This window comes from Arachis hypogaea, chromosome 8, assembly GCF_003086295.3.
Source record: "Arachis hypogaea cultivar Tifrunner chromosome 8, arahy.Tifrunner.gnm2.J5K5, whole genome shotgun sequence".
NCBI classification, from domain to species: Eukaryota; Viridiplantae; Streptophyta; class Magnoliopsida; order Fabales; family Fabaceae; genus Arachis; species Arachis hypogaea.
In genome coordinates this window covers 38,013,225-38,033,690 of record NC_092043.1, presented here as the reverse complement: position 1 = coordinate 38,033,690, position 20,466 = coordinate 38,013,225, and the positions used below count along the sequence as shown (strand labels likewise).

Genomic DNA, 20,466 nt, shown 5'->3' with positions numbered 1-20,466 from the left:
ACAACAGGACTCAAAGACCAAAGTGCCAATGCGGTGGTCTAAATAAACATATACATATAATCATATATGACCCAAAAAAAGAACATATATGTATATGGATAAACTATCAATTCTATGTTTGAATTATCAAAATATTGACATAAATGACTCTTATTTTTATTAACAACAAAAATATTTTTTAAATATTAAAAAAACTACAAAAATATTTAACAGTAAAAATAATATTTTTTCATTAACAAAACAAACTGATGTGATAAACAAAAATACCAATATAACAGCCATTACTTACTTAATTCCGTTAGATTTTGAATATTTCTAAATTTAAAATTATAATTTAAAACATATTCTCTTTTTCTCTCTTTTTCTCTCTAAAACTGTAGAACCATTTATTCTCTATTAATAATTTTTTTCACTAATTGTTTCAACAAAAGCTTTTTCTGCAAGGAGATACCATTTTTGCCACCATCACTATTAGCAATGATAGTGGAGCATAGGAATTCCAAGTTCAAGTGGTGAAGAAATAAAAAAAAGGTGAGACCTTGACTCGTTCTGACGGTGGCAATAACAAGTTAACAACGGCAAGTGCAACAGCGTGGTGAACGCGGACCGAATCGGATTAGATAGGATCAAAATTTCGATTCGATCTGCACAAAAATTATCAGATTGGACCAGATTCAATATTTACAGTTTTTAAGTTTGGATCCGATCTGATTCGATCGGATCGGATATCGGATATATATCCGCAAAACATAAAAATATTTTTAAAAACTTATTTTTATTAAAAAATATCAATAAAATTTATTTTTTCTATTCTTTTAAATATGTTTACTCTTAAAATAATATTAAACATAATTTTCTTAAATAATAAATTAAAATAATATAACTGTTGTGATAAGATAGCCTTGGTGGATGCCCATTTTCCCACAAGGCTTAGGATTTCAAAGAGAATCTTATTTAATGTAGTTTGAAAAACTACTTTCCTATATGCTTATAAATAGAGACTTTTGCTTCTGAGTAAAACACACAGCAATAAGCACACAATAATAATTCTCTCTCTTCCTTTGAGTAATATCTCTCTCTTATTATAATATATATATCTCTCTCACTTATATATATAATTATATACACATTACTTCATATAATATTAGTAAATATATATATGAATTATTATTGAACTAATTATATTAAAATTAGAGTCTTCTATTTATACATCTTTATTTTATATTTAGTATATCTTTTATTTTACAACACGTTATCAGTACGGGACTCTGATTAAATTTTAGAAAGACTCAGGTAACAAATTTTCATTATGTCAAAACTCTCTCATCTTGAATTCAATGCTCTTGATGTATCTAGAAATAATTATTTATCATGGATATTAGATGCTGAAATTCATCTTGATTTAATGGATATTGGAGATACCAATAAGGCTGAAAATAATGGATCCCAGAAGGATAAAGCCAAAGTCATGATTTTTCTTCATCGTCATCTTGACGAAAGATTGAAAAATGAATATCTCACATTAAAAGATCCTGCAGATCTTTGGAAAGACCTTGGAGAAAGGTATAATCATCAGAAAACGGTGATACTTCCTCAAACTCGATATGAATGGACGCACTTGCGTCTACAAGATTTTAAATCTATAAATGAATATAATTCTGCAATATTTCGAATCACCTCACGAATGAAATTATGTGGGGAAAAGATAACTGATCATGATATGTTGGAGAAAACTTTCTCAACCTTCCATGCCTCGAATGTGCTCCTGCAGCAGCAATATCGAGAAAAAGGGTTTAAAAAATATTCTGAGTTAATTTCTTGCCTTCTTGTTGCTGAACGAAACAATGAGTTGCTTTTAAAGAATCATGAAGCGCGCCCAGCTGGCGCCGCCCCATTTTCTGAAGTAAATGTGGCAAATCATTACCCCAGAAGAGGTAAATGGCAAGTTTTTAATAACAAGAAAAATTATAGAAGGAAAAGGAATTATATTCAAAAGAAAGGATCTCACCAGAAGTGGGATAAAGAAAGAAATATCGGGTAGAATAAATCAACAGAGGATAAGTGTTTTCGTTGTGGTGGAAAGGGCACATTGGTCACGTACCTGTCGTACCCCAAGGCATCTAGTCGATCTTTACCAGGCATCTTTGAAAAAGGACGACAAAGGAAAAGAGTCGAATTTTGTTTCAAATGATGCTGAAAATTCCACCACTCATTATGATGTATCTGATTTCTTTGAGAATCCTAAAGAAAATATTGGTCATTTGATCAATGATGGAATAGTTTATTGTGTAAGATTGTTAAGCATTCATGTAAATAAATAATGTAAAGAACTTATTGTTAAGTTTTATTTTCTATGTATTTAAGTTTCAAATATGATGTATATAAATAATGAAATATTAATGTTTATGAATTTTGAAATTATTAAATGTGTCATGTTTCAAAATAAAATTTTAGTATATCACATTATTTTTATGTATAATATTTCTTAGAAAAATAATTCCGATCAAGTATTCAATTTAACTATGCATACTACTCATTTTATTATTATTTGTCTTTGAAGAGAATGGCAAGGATATGTAATGAAGATATATGCCTTACGGATAGTGCAAGTTCGCACACTATTCTCAAAAGTGATATATATTTTACACATCTTGTGCCAAAAGAAGAATGTGTTAATACTATAATTGGCTCAGGCAATGTGATTGAAGGCTCCGGAAGAGCTATAATTTTGTTTCCCGGAGGAACAAAATTCATAATAAATAATGCACTGTTGTCTACCAAGTCTCGAAGAAACTTGTTGAGCTTTAAAGATATTCGTCGAAATGGATATCATATTGAGACTATGAATGAAGAAAATCATGAGTATTTATGTATCATAACTCATGATTCAAATAAGAAAGTTATATTAGAAAAATTACACTCTCTTTCATCTGAGTTGTATTATACCAAAATTAGTGCAATTGAATCACATGCTACTGTAAACCAAAAGCTTACTAGCCCAAATAAATTCATAACTTGGCACGACCGATTGGGTCATTCGGGAACAACCATGATAAGAAGAATTATTGAAAACTCTCATGGACATTCACTAAAGAACCAGAAGATTCTTAAAACTAGTGAATTTTGTTGTGCTGCATGTTCTCAGGGAAAGTTAATTTTAAGGCCATCACCAGTAAAGATTGGATTTGAGTCCCCTAAATTCCTGGAAAGGATTCAAGGTGATATATGTGGACCTATTCATCCACCATGTGGATCTTTTAGATATTTTATGGTCCTAATAGACGCATCTTCGAGATGGTCATATGTGTGCTTATTATCTTCTCGCAACCTGGCGTTTGCGAGATTACTAGCTCAAATTATTCGATTAAAAGCACAATTTTCAGAAAATCCAATTAAAGTAATTCATCTTGATAATGCTGGTGAATTTACTTCCTAAGCTTTTGATTCTTATTGTATGGCTAATGGAATAAGTGTTGAACATCCAGTAGCTTATGTTCACACACAAAATGGGTTAGCAGAATCACTTATTAAACACCTCCAATTAATTGCTAGACCCTTACTTATGAGAACAAATCTCCCAACCTTGGTTTGGGGGCATGCTGTTTTACATGCCGCAGCACTTATTCGTTTGAGACCAACGAGTTATCATCAGTTCTCTCCTATGCAATTAGCTTTTGGCCAGCAGCCAAATATTTCCCATTTAAAAATATTTGGATGTGCGATATATGTTCCCATTGCACCACCTAATCGCACCAAAATGGGAGCCCAAAGAAAATTGGGAATATATGTTAGATATGATTCTCCCTCTATAGTGAAGTATCTTGAGATACAAACTGGAGATGTATTTAAAATCCGGTTTGTGGATTGTCATTTTAATGAATCAAAATTTTCAACATTAGGGGAAGAGAATAAGCTTTCTGAAAAGGAACTTAATTGGAATGCATCATCGTTAATGCATTTAGATCCTCGATCAGGGCAATGTGAACTAGAAGTTCAAAGGATTATACATTTACAAAGAATAGCAAATGAATTGCTTGATGCATTTTCTGATACAAAGAGGATAACCAAATCTTATATACCAGCGAAAAATGCCCAATTCGAATTGATGTCCCAGTTGGACAAATTGCCACCAAAGCAAATACACGCCAGAAGCGTGGCAGGCCTGTCGGTTCCAAAGACAAAAATCCTCGAAAGAGAAAAGAGGTAAATAATATTCCTGTTGAAAAAGACATAGTAAAGACACCTGCCGTTGTCCAAAATTTTGATATAACGCCAGAAGACATTCAGGTATCTGAAAATTATGAAAATGATGAGATCTCGATAAATTATGTCTTTACAGGAGAGAAATGGAGCCGAAATAAGACAATTGTCAATGAAATATTTGCATATAATGTGGCATTAAATATCATACATGAAAGTAAGGATCTTGAGCCAAGATCAGTCGAAGAATGTCGACAAAGGAATGATTGGCCAAAATGGAAAGAAGCTATGGAGGCTAAGTTAGACTCACTTGCTAAACGTGAAGTCTTTGGACCTGTAGTACGTACACCAGAAGATGTAAAACCTGTTGGATATAAGTGGGTATTTGTGAGAAAACGAAATGAGAAAAATAAAGTTGTGCGCTATAAAGCCCGACTTGTGGCACAAGGTTTTTCACAAAGGCCCGATATAGATTATGAAGAAACGTATTCTCCTGTAGTGGATTGGATAACATTGCGTTATTTGGTCAGTTTATCTGCATATCATAAATTACATATGCATTTAATGGATGTGGTAACAGCCTACTTATACGGCTCATTAGATCAGGATATCTACATGAAAGTTCTTGAATGACTAAAGATATCTAAACCACCTAATGAATATTCGCAAGGGTTATACTCAGTCAAATTGCAAAGATCTTTATATGGTCTAAAGCAATCTGGACGAATGTGGTATAATCGTCTTACAGAGTATCTGGCCAAAAACGGTTTCAAGAATGATGATATATGCCCGTGTGTTTTCATAAAGAAAACTGCATCTGGATTCATTATAATTGCTGTGTACGTTGATGATTTAAATATCATTGGAACTCCTGAAGAAATTCCAACAATTATAAAAACTCTAAAAGAAGAGTTTGAGATGAAAGATTTTGGAATGACTAAATTTTGTCTCGACCTGCAGATCGAGCATATAAAAAATGGGATCTTTATTCATCAAACAACATACACAGAAAAGATCTTGAAGAGATTTTATATGGATAAGTCACATCCCTTGAGTACCCCAATGATCGTAAGATCTTTGGATGTGGAGAAGGATCAATTCCATCCTAAAGAAGAGAATGAAGATATCATTGGTCCTGAAGTACCATATCTTAGTGCCATTGGAGCGCTAATGTATCTTGCTAATAATACAAGACCCGATATATCATTTGCTGTGAATTTACTAGCAAGGTATAGTTTCTCTCCAACCAAAAGACATTGGAGTGGAATCAAGCAAATCTTTCGATATCATCATGGAACGGTTGATATGGGATTGTTTTATCCCTACGGATCCAAGTCACAACTAGTTGGCTATGCAGATGCCAGATACTTGTCTGATCCACACAAAGAGAGATCTCAAACAGGATACCTGTTCACATATGGTGGTACAACTATATCATGGAGGTCCACGAAACAGACGATAGCAGCAACCTCCTCTAATCATGCTGAAATACTAGCGATTCATGAAGCAAGTCGCGAGTGTTTTTGGCTCTGAAGTTTGATCCAATATATCCTGTCATCATGTGGACTGATTGATCATAAGATAGCTCCAACTGTCCTGTTTGAAGATAATACAGCATGCATTACTCAACTTAAAGGCGGATACATTAAAGGTGATAGAACAAAGCATATTTCTCCCAAATTCTTCTTCACTCATGATCTTCAAAATCAAGGGACAATTGATGTCCAACAGATCTGCTCAAGTGACAATCTGGCAGATTTATTTACAAAGTCACTCCCAAAATCCTCCTTTGAAAGATTGGTACATGAGATTGGGATGCACCGATTTCGAGACATTAAATGATGTCGGCAAAAGGGGGAGACTATACTCTTTTTTCCTTGGTCAGGTTTTTTTTCAATTGGATTTTTCTTGACAAGGTTTTTAATGAGGCAGTCCCCATCACAAAGGATATTGTACTCTTTTTCCTTTACTAAGGTTTTTTTTCCACTGAATTTTTCTTTAGTAAGGTTTTAACGAGGCATAATCCTAAATGGTCATCCAAGAGGGAGTGTTGTGATAAGATAGCCTTGGTGGATGCCCATTTTCCCACAAGGCTTAGGGTTTTAAGGAGAATCTCATTTAACGTAGTTTGAAAAACTACTTTCCTATATGCTTATAAATAGAGGCTTTTGCCTCTAAGTAAAACACACAGCAATAAGTACACAATAATAATTCTCTTTCTTTCTTTGAGTAATATCTCTCTCTTATTATAATATATATATCTCTCTCACTTATATACACATTACTTCATATAATATTAGTAAATATATATATGAATTATTATTGAGCTAATTATATTAAAATTAGAGTCTTTTATTTATACATCTTTATTTTATATTTAGTATATCTTTTATTTTACAACAATAACATATATGATAATTATTAGTTGAAATAAAATATAAAAAATATTTACTTATTTATTTTTTTATTTTTGCGAATACACGGATATGTAGATCGGATATACGAATACCTACACAAAATTCGCAATCCGATCCTATTAATGTGCGGATCGGATCCGATCCGATAACCTTACGGATCGGATCTATATCCGCAATTTTTTGATTGGATTTGGATAAATACCGCGAATATGCGGATTGGATCCAATCTATGAACACCCCTAAACAGCGACGGCGCTAGGAACAACTTCCCCCTAGTATGCTCGTCACATCTCTCTTTTTTGTTTTGTTCACCCTCTCTTCTCTCTTTGCCGGTTTCATTGACGGTCAGCAGCATCATTCTCCTTTGCCGCCGTCAGTGACGGACCCAGAAAATTTATGGTAAGGGGGCAAAAATAATTCACATTATTATCAAAAGATATATTAATTTAAATTTAAAAAGAGCTCTTTTATAAAAGCATTACTACTCGCACTATCAGATTTCATAAGATAATAATAGAGATAAAAAACAGCATCTTATGAAATACTATATTCCAATTAATTGCTAAATTCATCAAACCAATCAGCATTAAATTTACCAAAAAAAGTCCCAAAATATGTTTGTAGAAAATTATATTCTCTTGGTTGACAATGATCTTTTCACAAATAAATTTGTCTAATTTCATCTCTGTCATTTATATCATAATTTAAAATTTTGGGTCGTTGTTCAGGATCAACTATGAAACTTTTTACATTGAATTTTAAAAACTTTTTTTTATTAGAAGAGACTAATGAAGTGACTTCAGATTCTAGTGGTAGCTTTCTTTTAAAATATTTTTCCATTATTATTTCTAAAAATAAAAAATATATATTCTAAATTAGTAAATTGATCGATTCACTTTAGAAATTTATATGCAACATAATTATATATAATAGAATAGAATGAAAGATAAACAAATAAATAATAAGGATCACTAAATCAAAAATAAAATAAAATATATAAATTCATGAAGAGAATATAAAAATAGATTAATACCTAAACTATAATTGTTTGAATTAAAATTTGCAATCGAAAATATGAAAAGAGAAACAATAAAATTGAAAAAAAACATAAAATCATAGAGAGCTGTATAAAACAAAATAGAGAATTTAAAATTTACCTGTTGATGAAGACAAGATGACCACTAAACAAGGAATAGAAAAAAAATGTTGAAAATATGAAACTAAGAAGAGAGTTTAAGAGAATAAATGAGTGACGACTAGGATTTGAGAATGAGAGAAGACTAAATTTAATTAGGTTAACTCATAATCAAAATGATAGCAAGATAAAATGGATTCAAGGTTTTAAATAATTAGTTTAATTTATTTGTAATGGGATCATTTAAAATTTAAAATGGGGGCATATTATATATGTATATATTTTTTTTTGTTTAAAAAAATTAAATGAGAGTGGGGGCAAGTGCCCCCCCATGGTTCCATGTAGGTCCGTGCCTGGCCGCCGTCTTTTTTCCTTTTCCTTTTTGAGTCAAGTCATATTTTTTTTGTTTTGTGCTTCGTCGTTAATAGATTGATGCAGAAAAGGAAAAGTAATGATGAGGAAGATAGAGAAGGAAAAATAATGATAAGAAGTAATTTTAGAAATAATGTCACAAATTTCTATTTCTTTATTAGATTGTTGACAAAGTTTTAGGAATGAAATAAAAAATTTTAGAGTTAATGGGGATGAAATTAGAAATTTTAGGTTGTGTGTAGAGGTGGTGGTAAAGTAGGAGAAGAGAGGTGGTAAGGTGGGTTACAAGAAGGAGGATTTAGGAGGAACGAAAAATAGAGGAGGTTGTGAGAGCTATGGTTTTAGTTCACCGAAAAAAAAAAATAGTCTTTCTATATCAATTAATTAAGAAAATTAGAGTTTTTAATTTGAAAATTGAATAATAATATTGGTATATTAACATCTTTCTTTATCACCTTAATCAATTCTATTAACGGAAAAAGACTTCTCTTTATAATTGATTTTTTTATAATGTTTTTAAATATTTGAGGAATATTTTTATCCTTAATAAAAATAGAAGTTATTTTTATGGTCCTCCTGATAATTTGAAATCGATAGTTTTTAATATATATATATATATATAAAATTATAATTATAATTATATATGTATTATCTTATTATATATTTATTGGATACAAAATTATACAATTATTATGGCTAAAGTTAGTGAAAATAATTAAAGAATAAATAAATTATGACTATTTTTAATCTCTTAATATTTTATTATCTAATTATATATATTATTTCAAATAAACATGTCATGTAATTGAATCTAAAAAGTAATTATTTAAAAAAATAATTATTTTTATCTATAAAATTTAATTTATAAATACAAATAAAATTATTCATAAAAAAATCATTTTATATCTATAAAAAATAAATTTTATTTAACAAAAAATTATTTAAATTTCTCAAATTATCTTAATCATCTCTACCTCCATTGCCATCACCTTCGTACCCTCCTCTTTTACTATCAAATCATTCTTATCATCTTCATTATCAACTAACACCGTTCCTCCCCAACCCACCACCACTACTCCTCACCACTTCTCTCTATTTAATTTTTGCAAACTTCAAAACCAAAGTCCCAAACTTTTAAAGAAAACTAAAAAAAGATAGAAAGAGAATAAAGGCTATTTTTTTTTTCTATTCTATGCTGTTATTGGTTTCTTCGAGTGTTCAGACTAAGCAACGCTGAAAAGAATTTACTTTAGGTGTTCCTCTGATCTCGTACGTAGCTTATGGTTGCTAGCCATGGTTGTTTTCGATGTGAAATTGCAAATTTGGCAACTTGGTTTTGGTAATCCTGTGGTAGAACAAGAGCAAAAGGAGGAATTAGAGTGATTGCTGAAGAAAGTGAGGTTAGAGTTGTTGTGGTGTGGATGAGAAGTGGAATTGGATTTGGGTTTATGATAGGATGTGAAGGGAAACTAGGGAGTTGGTGTCTTTGAACGTACTAGAGATGTTGCAACTTCAGGAAGTTTCTTACAGAAATTGAATCTTAGGGGGTATGCAATTCAAATATTACTTTGTTATTCAGATTTTATTTTCATGAGAATGATGAGAATCAAATATATTTAGGGTAAAAATAAAAATTGAAGGGATGATATTTTATTCTCTAAAATCAAACTTATTTAAAATTAATATTTTAAACTTTGAATTAAATATAAGAATACAATATTTCCATCTTATCATTTTCCCAACCACACACACCCTTAATGTTGGTGAGGAGCTATTCTTATTTCATACTATTGTTTCATCATGAGAGTTTTAGGTAGCAAAATTTGAGTTTATTGTGTCCTGAGATGTTTTGTTTTGAAGGGGAAGAAAGGAATTAAAGCGTGAAGGTGGCAGTGGCGGAGTAGGAAATGATCCGGGTAATTTTGGAAAATTGGATAATTTTTTTAATGAAATCAACAAAAATGTAATGTTTGGTTATTTTTATTAAATGAAATTTATTTTTAATAAATATAAAATTATTTTTTTATGAATAATTTTGTCAGTATTTATAATTTTTATGAGTATATAAATGATTTTTTTTTGCTAATTGAATAATATATATATTATATATAAATATTTTTATATTAATGGTACATAAAATTTAAACTTATATTAGATATTTATTTGTTTGTTTTTGCAAAATTGCCTCTTCTATTGTGATAATAATAATAATAATAATAAAAACACTAACATATAGTTGCAACTTGAAATAGGCCAAGTTGATACTTGTAGGGCATATATGGGATTTGTACCAAAAGGAATTAAATGTTATGTAGCATATGGGAATTTAATTTTGGCATTCAGATTATGGAATGAAAGCACAATGGGGCCAAAAACATAATGGTCCCAACGTTTCTTGCCATCTTTAGCATCTTCACTAGTACTCAGTTTGGTGGTACAATGATATGTTTGAATTCCACATTGATATTGCAGAGTTGCCGTTCTTTTCATTTGTGGATAATGATGGTATTGGTAGTTAAAGTTTTGCAATTCACAGTTTATGAGATTTAACATATGAACGAATCATATGTTACAGGTATGTAATGTATGATATGATTTAATTTGGTGCGGTTTTCCTTTCCTTTTAAGATTTTAATTTTGACTTGCCATTTAACTCTTAATTTTTATAGTGTAAAACTTACTACCACCAGCGACTTACATTTATAAATTATAATGATCCCTAAGGTTGCCGAATTCCAAAGGAAAATGTTCGAATATAAGACAAATTAAAGCTATAGATTAGAATTGGCGAAAACTACTACATATATAATCATTTGTTAGATATATAACCGTTGTGTTATTTTTTTTTATCAGTTTAAATTTTTAAAATGAATAATTTTATGATATAGTACCAAATTTTATGTTCAAAAAATTTAAAATTCAATCTTTAGTAAATTTTATATTGAGTCAAATATTAATTAATTATCTTGTGATGACAAACATAATTAATAATTTTTTATTATATTTATCTTTTTTATGAGTCTTGTAAGTATTAATAGATTGGCAAGAATAAAAAATTATAATCAAACAATCCATAATTCAAACTAATTAGCACATAATGGATTTTCTCTTCAACACCAAATGACTACAATATTAAAGGTGTATCAACTAGCTTGATCAAAATAAAAATTATTCTAACATTGAAAAAAGATGTTAGCTCTATATATGAAGAATTCATCAAAAGAAGGCAACCATTAGAGTATAATCTGATCATATACACACAACATTTGCTTTTTTATTATTCGAGTTTATTCATATTTTTTATCTAAATTTAAGCTTAAAAGATACAAAAGGTAGAGAGAGTAATGCACACAAAAATCATTTAATTTTTTGTTTAAAAATTTGACTTTGAAAGTGTGTTGAGTTTAGAGTACATTTAGTTCTTTTTAACTAAGTTGGGTTAGCATTTAATAAGTGAGTTATTAAGTTTTGGATAATTTAAGTGATTTATAAGAGTGTGAATTTTTTAAAATTGGTAATTGTAATCCTTATTAATTATAGTGAAAAATTATACCGTTGATATGGTGAAAATCAGACATAAGTTACATTGCACTTCATGGCTGAATCAGAATATATCGTGGTGTTATTCTTCTTCATTCTTAAATTCTGTAACTTTCATTTTCGTTCTGTTCTGCGTTTACAGAACAAAATAAAAAAGAAAATAATATCTTGATTATAGTGTACTATATAATTTATTTTATTAAGCGTTAAAAGTAGTTTCTTAATTCAACTCCCTTCACAGCTTACTTGAGAACCTTTACTCAAAAAAAAAAAACATAAAACAAATAAAAAAATTATACAAAAATCAAATAAATTCAAAAAAATGTTCTTGCTTCAGGAGGGTAGAGGCAGATTTTTGCCCTATCCTACCTCATCCTCTTTAGAATAACCACATAGAATTCGCTCTGCTTCAACCACGGATAATAAAAAATTAAACCCTATAGCTAACTCGCCCGCACAGGTGTTCGTCCCTATAATTATTAAAATTTAACAAATAAAATTAAATATTAAAATTTATATAACCATCATCACATATATAATATAAATTTAAAGTAAAAATTTAAAAATAATGTAATATTATTAATTATTTTACTAATTATCTGACACACACAATATATATATATATTGGAACGAATAATTATCCATCCGAGTGATTAGAGGCGGGATGGGTACCCACATATTTAGATAGTGTTGTCATTTTAAATGTTGTTTTCTCCTATCAATATAAAATCAAAGAATAAGGCAAATAAAAAGAAAAAAAGAATATCTATGTAAAAGTTAAGCTAATTTAAAAAAGACTTTGTTTGAGGAATAGTATTAGAGATATAATCACTCATATTACATTCTCTTACGAACTTAAACTTTTATAGTGAGTGATTTTATAACAATACTACTTGTTAGTTTAGATTAGGATATTTAAGTGAAAAAAGATTTTTTATCAAAAATAAAATATTTTTATTAAATTTTAAATACATTTGGATACATTTAAAAAAATATTAAAAAATAAATTATTTGTTTTCTACTAAAAATCAACAATATTTTACTTTTAAAAAAATCGAAGTAAAAAGTATTTTTAATACTTAAAAATTCTATTCAAATATAAAATAATATTTGTCTATTAAAAAAAATATTTTTATAAACATAAAAATAAATAAAAAAACTCATTCAAACTAATCTTAGGTATAGAAAAATTAATTATTAAATTAATTATTTATGAATATATATTAAAATATAAAATACATGTTAAAAATAAATTAAATATTATGAACATTTAGATACAAATATATTGTAGTTAATTTAATAATTAATTTTTTATATGTACGCAATATTTTGTACATGAGTAAATGATCAAATTAGTCTCTAAAAGATCATTCGATCTCTAAATTGGTCATTGAAAGATTTTATTAATCAAATTTATTATTTAAATATTTTTAATTAGTCATGTTAATCTTTTCGTCATTTTCTTTGTTAATGGTGTCAAAATTTACTAATGTGATACATTAGGTGATACCCAAGGTTCTGAAAACCGGTTCGAACCGGCCGGTCGAACCGGTTGAATCGTGAACCGCTGAGAAAAGCGATTCGGTCAAATACCAAAACCGTAGATTCCAAAAATCGTAGTTGAACCGGTGAACCGGTCGGTCGAACCGAACCATGACCCGACCGGTTTTGTGAAAAGGCAACCAAACGTCGCCGTTTTGTTCACTAAGGCACTCAGCAAGCCCTAATTCCATCCTCGCGTACCCAGATCCAGCATTCCAGACTCCAGAGCGCCTCTCACACTGTCACACACACTCAGTCCAGGGAGGGCTCCTGATGAGCGGATAATTTGTACGCTTTTTGGCACTGTTTTTAGTATGTTTTTAGTATGATCTAGTTAGTTTTTAGTATATTTTTATTAGTTTTTAGTTAAAATTCACTTTTCTGGACTTTACTATGAGTTTGTGTGTTTTTCTGTGATTTCAGGTATTTTCTGGCTGAAATTGAGGGACTTGAGCAAAAATCTGATTCAGAGACTGAAAAGGACTGCAGATGCTGTTGGATTCTGACCTCCCTGCACTCGAAGCGGATTTTCTGGAGCTACAGAAGCCCAATTGGCGCGCTCTCAACTGCGTTGGAAAGTAGACATCCTGGGCTTTCCAGAAATATATGATAGTTCATACTTTGCCCAAGATTTGATGGCCCAAACCGGCGTTCAAAGTCACCCTCAGAAATCCCAGCGTTAAACGCTGGAACTGGCACCAAAATAGGAGTTAAACGCCCAAACTGGCATAAAAGCTGGCGTTTAACTCCAAGAGAGGTCTCTGCACGAAAATTCTTCATTGCTCAGCCCAAGCACACACCAAGTGGGCCCGGAAGTGGATTTTTATGTCATTTACTCATTTCTGTAAACCTTAGGCTACTAGTTTTCTATAAGTAGGACCTTTTACTGTTGTATTGAGACATCGAGGGGTAGCTATCTTCATTGTTATGCTATCTTAGATCATTGGGAGGCTGGCCTCATGGCCATGCCTAGACCTTGTTCTTATGTATTTTCAATGGTGGAGTTTCTACACACCATAGATTAAGGTGTGGAGCTCTGCTGTACCTCGAGTATTAATGCAATTACTATTGTTCTTCCATTCAATTCCGCTTGTTCTTGTTCTAAGATATCACTTGTTCTTCAACTTGATGAATGTGATGATCCGTGACACTCATCATCATTCTCACCTATGAACGTGTGACTGACAACCACCTCCGTTCTACCTTCGATTGGGTGAATATCTCTTGGATTCCTGATTGCACGATGCATGGTTGATCGCCTGACAACCGAGTGCTCGCCTGACAACCGAGCCAACCATTCCGTGAGATCAGAGTCTTCGTGGTATAGGCTAGAACTGATGGCGGCATTCAAGAGAATCCGGAAGGTCTAACCTTGTCTGTGGTATTCTGAGTAGGATTCAATGATTGAATGACTGTGACGTGCTTCAAACTCCTAGCAGGCGGGGCGTTAGTGACAGACGCAAAAGAATCGCTGGATTCTATTCCGGCCTGACCGAGAACCGACAGATGATTAGCCATGCTGTGACAGAGCATATGAACATTTTCACTGAGAGGATGGGAGGTAGCTACTGACAACGGTGAAACCCTTGCATAAGCTTGCCATGGAAAGGAGTAAGAAGGATTGGATGAAGACAGTAGGAAAGCAGAGAGATGGAAGGGAAGGCATCTTCATGCGCTTATCTGAAGTTCCTACCAATGAATTACATAAGTACCTCTATCTTTATCTTTATGTTTTTATGCGTCCATCACCATATCCATTTGAGTTTTCCTGACTAAGATTTACAAGATGACCATAGCTTGCTTCATACCAACAATCTCTGTGGGATCGACCCTTACTCGCGTAAGGTTTATTACTTGGACGACCCAGTACACTTGCTGGTTAGTTGTGCGAAGTTGTGTTTATGCCATGGTATTGAACACCAAGTTTTTGGATTCATTACCGGGGATTATTTGAGTTGTGAAAAGTATTGATCACAATTTCGTGCACCAAGTTTTTGGCGCCGTTGCCGGGGATTGTTGAGTTTGGACAACTGACGGTTCATCTTGTTGCTTAGATTAGGTATTTTTTCTTCAGAGTTCTTAGGAATGAATTCTAGTGTTTCAAGGTGATGTTCTTATCATCACCAAAGCTGATTGATCTTCATCAATTTAGCTCTTGAATGCAATATTCTGCTGAAGCTTGGCTGACCATGTCTAATTCCTTTAGACTGAAGCTTTAGACTAACATTGCATGATTCCTGGGATTCTCATTAAGAATTTTGATATCTTTTTCCACTTAATTTTCAAAAAACACAAAAAAATAAAAAAAATCATAAAATCCAAAAATTTCTTGTTTGAGTCTAGTGTCTCATCTTAAGTTTGGTGTCAATTGCATGCATCCATTCATGTGTTCTTAAGGATCTTCAAATAATTCTTGATGATTTCTTACTCTGATCTTTGAATTCTCTTGACTTGAGTGTTTTATGTGTCTCATATGCATTCTCATTAGTGTCAGTAGTATACAAACTGCTAAGTTTGGTGTCTTGCATGCATAGTTATTTGACTCTTGTTGCATTTTGATTTTTCCTTATTATTAAAAATCCAAAAATATTTTTTATTTGTGTCTTCTCAAGTCAATACTACAGAGAAATTAAAGATTCAGAACATACAGCAGAGGAATTACACAGAAAAGCTGGGCGTTCAAAACGCCCAGTGAAGAAGGACAGACTAGCGTTTAAACGCCAGCCAGGGTACCTGGTTGGGCGTTTAACGCCCAAAAGGGTATAGTTTTGGGCGTTAAACGCCAGAATGTGCACCATTCTGGGCGTTTAACACCAGGATGGCACAAGAAGGAAGATTCTGTTTTTCAATGCAATTTTTTTTTCAGGTTTTCAAAGTTTTTCAAAATCAAATCTTTTTCAAATCATATCTTTTCAATCATGTGTTTTCAAAATCAATTTCTTTCCATTTTCAAAGATACTTACTATCAATTAATAATTTGATTCAACACTTCAAGCATGTTGCCTTTTCTGTTGAGGAAGGTTTAATGTTTGAATCATATCTTTTCTTGTTAGTCAAGTTTTTAATTTTCAAAATCAAATCTTTTTTTTTAAATGTTTTTCAAATCATATCTTCTCAATCACATCTTTTAAAAACTAATCATATTTTCTTAACCACATCTTTTTCAAAATAGTTTTCAATCAAATCTTGTGATTTCTAATTTTAAAATCTTTTTCAAAAATCACTTGATTTCTTTTCCACTTTCATTTTCGAAAATCAAGTAGTGTTTTCAAAAATGTTTTCAAAATCTTTTACTTAATTTTCGAAAATTACTTCCCTCCTTCTCACACCCTTCTATTTATGGACTAACACTATCCCTTAATGCAAAATTCGAACTCCATCTTCTTTGATAAGTTCGAATTTTCTACTTCTGTCTTCTACTCTTCTTTTCCTCTGACACTTTAAGGAATCTCTATACTGTGACATAGAGGATTCCACAATTTCTTGTTCTCTTCTCTTTCATATGAGCAGGAGCAAAGACAAAGGCATTCTTGTTGAGGCTGATCCTGAACCTGAAAGGACCTTGAAGAGAAAGCTAAGAGAAGCCAAAGCACAACTCTCTTTAGAGGACCTGACCGAATTCTTCAAAGAAGAAGAACACATGGCAGCCGAAAACAATAATGCCAACAATGCAAGGAAGGTGCTGGGTGACTTTACTGCACCTACTCCCGATTTCTATGGGAGAAGCATCTCTATCCCTGCCATTGGAGCAAACAACTTTGAGCTTAAGCCTCAATTAGTTTCTCTAATGCAACAGAATTGCAAGTTCCATGGACTTCCATTGGAAGATCCTCATCAGTTCTTAGCTGAGTTCTTGCAAATCTGTGACACTGCCAAGACTAATGGGGTTGACCCTGAGGTCTACAGACTTATGCTATTCCCTTTTGCTGTAAGAGACAGAGCTAGAACATGGTTGGACTCTCAACCTAAAGAAAGCCTGGACTCTTGGGAAAAGCTAGTCAATGCCTTCTTGGCAAAGTTCTTTCCACCTCAAAAATTGAGTAAGCTTAGAGTGGAAGTCCAAACCTTCAGACAGAAGGAAGGAGAATCCCTCTATGAAGCTTGGGAAAGATACAAACAATTAATCAGAAAGTGTCCTTCTGATATGCTTTCTGAATGGAGCATCATAGGTATTTTCTATGATGGTCTCTCTGAACTATCCAAGATGTCTTTGGATAGCTCTGCAGGAGGATCTCTTCATCTGAAGAAGACGCCTACTGAAGCTCAAGAACTGATTGAAATGGTTGCAAATAACCAATTCATGTACACTTCTGAAAGAAATCCTGTGAACAATGGGACTAGTCAGAAGAAAGGAATTCTTGAGATTGACACTCTGAATGCCATATTGGCTCAGAATAAAATATTGACTCAACAAGTCAATATGATTTCTCAAAGTCTGTCTGGAATGCAAAATGCACCAAGCAGTACTAAGGAGGCTTCATCTGAGGAAGAAGCTTATGATCTTGAGAACCCTTTAATGGAAGAGGTGAATTACATGGGAGAACCCTATGGAAACACCTATAATCCTTCATGGAGAAATCATCCAAATTTTTCATGGAAGGATCAACAGAGACCCCAACAAGGTTTCAACAACAATAATGGTGGAAGAAACAGGTTTAGCAATAGCAAGCCTTTTCCATCATCTTCTCAGCAACAGACAGAGAGTTCTAAGCAGAATAACTCTGACTTAGCAACCATGGTCTCTGATCTGATCAAAACCACTCAAAGTTTCATGACTGAAACAAGATCCTCCATTAGAAATTTGGAGGCACAAGTGGGTCAGCTGAGCAAGAAAATTATTGAACTCCCTCCTAGTACTCTCCCAAGCAATACAGAAGAAAATCCAAAAGGAGAGTGCAAGGCCATCAACATGGCCGAATTTTGGGAGGAAGGAGAGGCAGTGAACACCACTGAGGAAGGCCTCACTGGGCGTCCACTGGCCTCCAATGAGTTCCCCAATGAGGAACCATGGGAATCTGAGGCTCAAACTGAGACCATAGAGATTCCATTGGACTTACTTCTGCCATTCATGAGCTCTGATGAGTATTCTTCCTCTGAAGAGGATGAGTATGTCACTGAAGAGCAAGTTGCTAAATACCTTGGAGCAATTATGAAGCTAAATGACAAGTTATTTGGAAATGAGACTTGGGAGGATGAATCCCCTTTGCTCACCAAAGAACTGGATGACTTGTCTAGGCAGAAACTGCCTCAAAAGAGACAGGATCCTGGGAAGTTTTCAATACCTTGTACCATAGGCACCATGACCTTCAAGAAGGCCTTGTGTGACTTAGGGTCAAGTGTAAACCTCATGCCTCTCTCTGTAATGGAGAAGTTAGGGATCTCTGAGGTACAAGCTGTAAAAATCTCACTAGAGATGGCAGACAACTCAAGAAAACAAGCCCATGGACTTGTAGAGGATGTTCTGGTTAAAGTTAAAGACCATTACATCCCTACTGATTTCATAGTCCTAGAAACTGGGAAGTGCATGGATGAATCCATCATCCTTGGCAGACCCTTCCTAGCCACAGCAAGGGCTGTGATTGATGTTGATAGAGGAGAGTTGATCATTCAAGTGAATGAAGAATCCTTGGTGTTTAAGGCCCAAGGATATCCCTCTGTCATCATGGAGAGGAAGCATGAAGAGCTTCTCTCAAAACAGAGCCAAACAGAGCCCCCACAGTCAAACTCTAAGTTTGGTGTTGGGAGGCCACAACCAAACTCTAAGTTTGGTGTTGAACCCCCACATTCAAACTCTAAGTTTGGTGTTGGGAGATTCCAACATAGCTCTAAGCATTTATGAGGCTCCATGAGAGTCCTTTGTCAAGCTAATGACATTAAAGAAGCGCTTGTTGGGAGGCAACCCAATGTTTTATAATTAACTATTTTCTTTTGTTATTTTATATTTTGTAGGTTGATGATCATAAGAAGTCACAAAATCAATGAAAAAAGCAAAAACAGAATGAAAAACAGGAAGAAAAACAGCACACCCTGGAGGACGCACCTACTGGCGTTTAAACGCCAGTGAGGCTAGCTGTTGGGCGTTTAACGCCCAGTCTGGCACCATTCTGGGCGTTTAACGCCAGAAAGGGGCACCAGACTGGCGTTAAACGCCAGAAAAGGGCAAGAAGCTGGCGTTAAACGCCAGAAATGGGCACCAGCCCGGCGTTTAACGCCAGAATTGGCACAAATCGAGATTTTGCTTGCCATTTGGTACAGGGATGACTTTTCCTTGACACCTCAGGATCTGTGGACCCCACAGGACCCCCACCTACCCCACCACTCTCTCTCTTCTTCACCCATTCACCAATCACCTCAACACCTCTTCCCCAAAAACCCTTCACCTATCAAATCCCATCTTTCTCTTCACCACTCACATCCATCCTTCATAAAACCCCACCTACCTCACCATTCAAATTCAAACCACTTTACCACCCAAACCCACCCTCAAATGACCGAACCCTACCCTTCCCCCTCTCCTATATAAACCCTCCTTCACTCCTTCCTTTCCACACAACCTAAACACCATTTCTCCCCCCTTTGGCCAAACACAAAGCCATTCCCTTTCTCCTCATTTCTTCTTCTTCTCCTCTCTTCTTTCTTCTTTTGCTCGAGGACGAGCAAACATTTTAAGTTTGGTGTGGTAAAAGCATTGCTTTTTGTTTTTCCATAACCATTTATGGCATCCAAGGCCGGAGAAACCTCTAGAAAGAGGAAAGGGAAGGCAAAAGCTTCCACCTCCGAGTCATGGGAGATGGAGAGATTCATCTCAAGGGTGCATCAAGACCACTTCTATGAAGTTGTGGCCTTGAAGAAGGTGATCCCCGAGGTCCCTTTTTCACTCAAAAAGGGTGAACATCCGGAGATCCAACATGAGATCCGAAGAAGAGGTTGGGAAGTTCTTACCAACCCCATTCAACAAGTCAGAATCTTGATGGTTCAAGAGTTCTATGCCAATGCATGGATCACCAAGAACCATGATCAAAGTGTGAACCCGGATCCAAAGAATTATCTTACTATGGTTCGGGGGAAATACTTGGATTTTAGTCCGGAAAGTGTAAGGTTGGCATTCAATTTGCCCATGATGCAAGGAGATGAACACCCTTACACTAGAAGGGTCAACTTTGATCAAAGGTTGGACCAAGTCCTCACAATCATATGTGAAGAGGGCGCCCAATGGAAGAGAGATTCAAGAGGGAAGCCGGTTCAATTGAGAAGGCATGA

The 20,466-nt window shown here is 33.5% G+C and overlaps 1 non-coding gene across 1 annotated transcript; it reads right to left on the bottom strand.

The window, feature by feature from the left end:
• Positions 1-17,248: 17,248 nt before the first annotated feature.
• On the bottom strand, positions 17,249-17,356 carry LOC112708505 (small nucleolar RNA R71). Its single transcript, XR_003156358.1, has one exon. It is a non-coding gene; the product is annotated as a small nucleolar RNA R71 (small nucleolar RNA).
• Between the last annotated feature and the right edge of the window lie 3,110 nt (positions 17,357-20,466).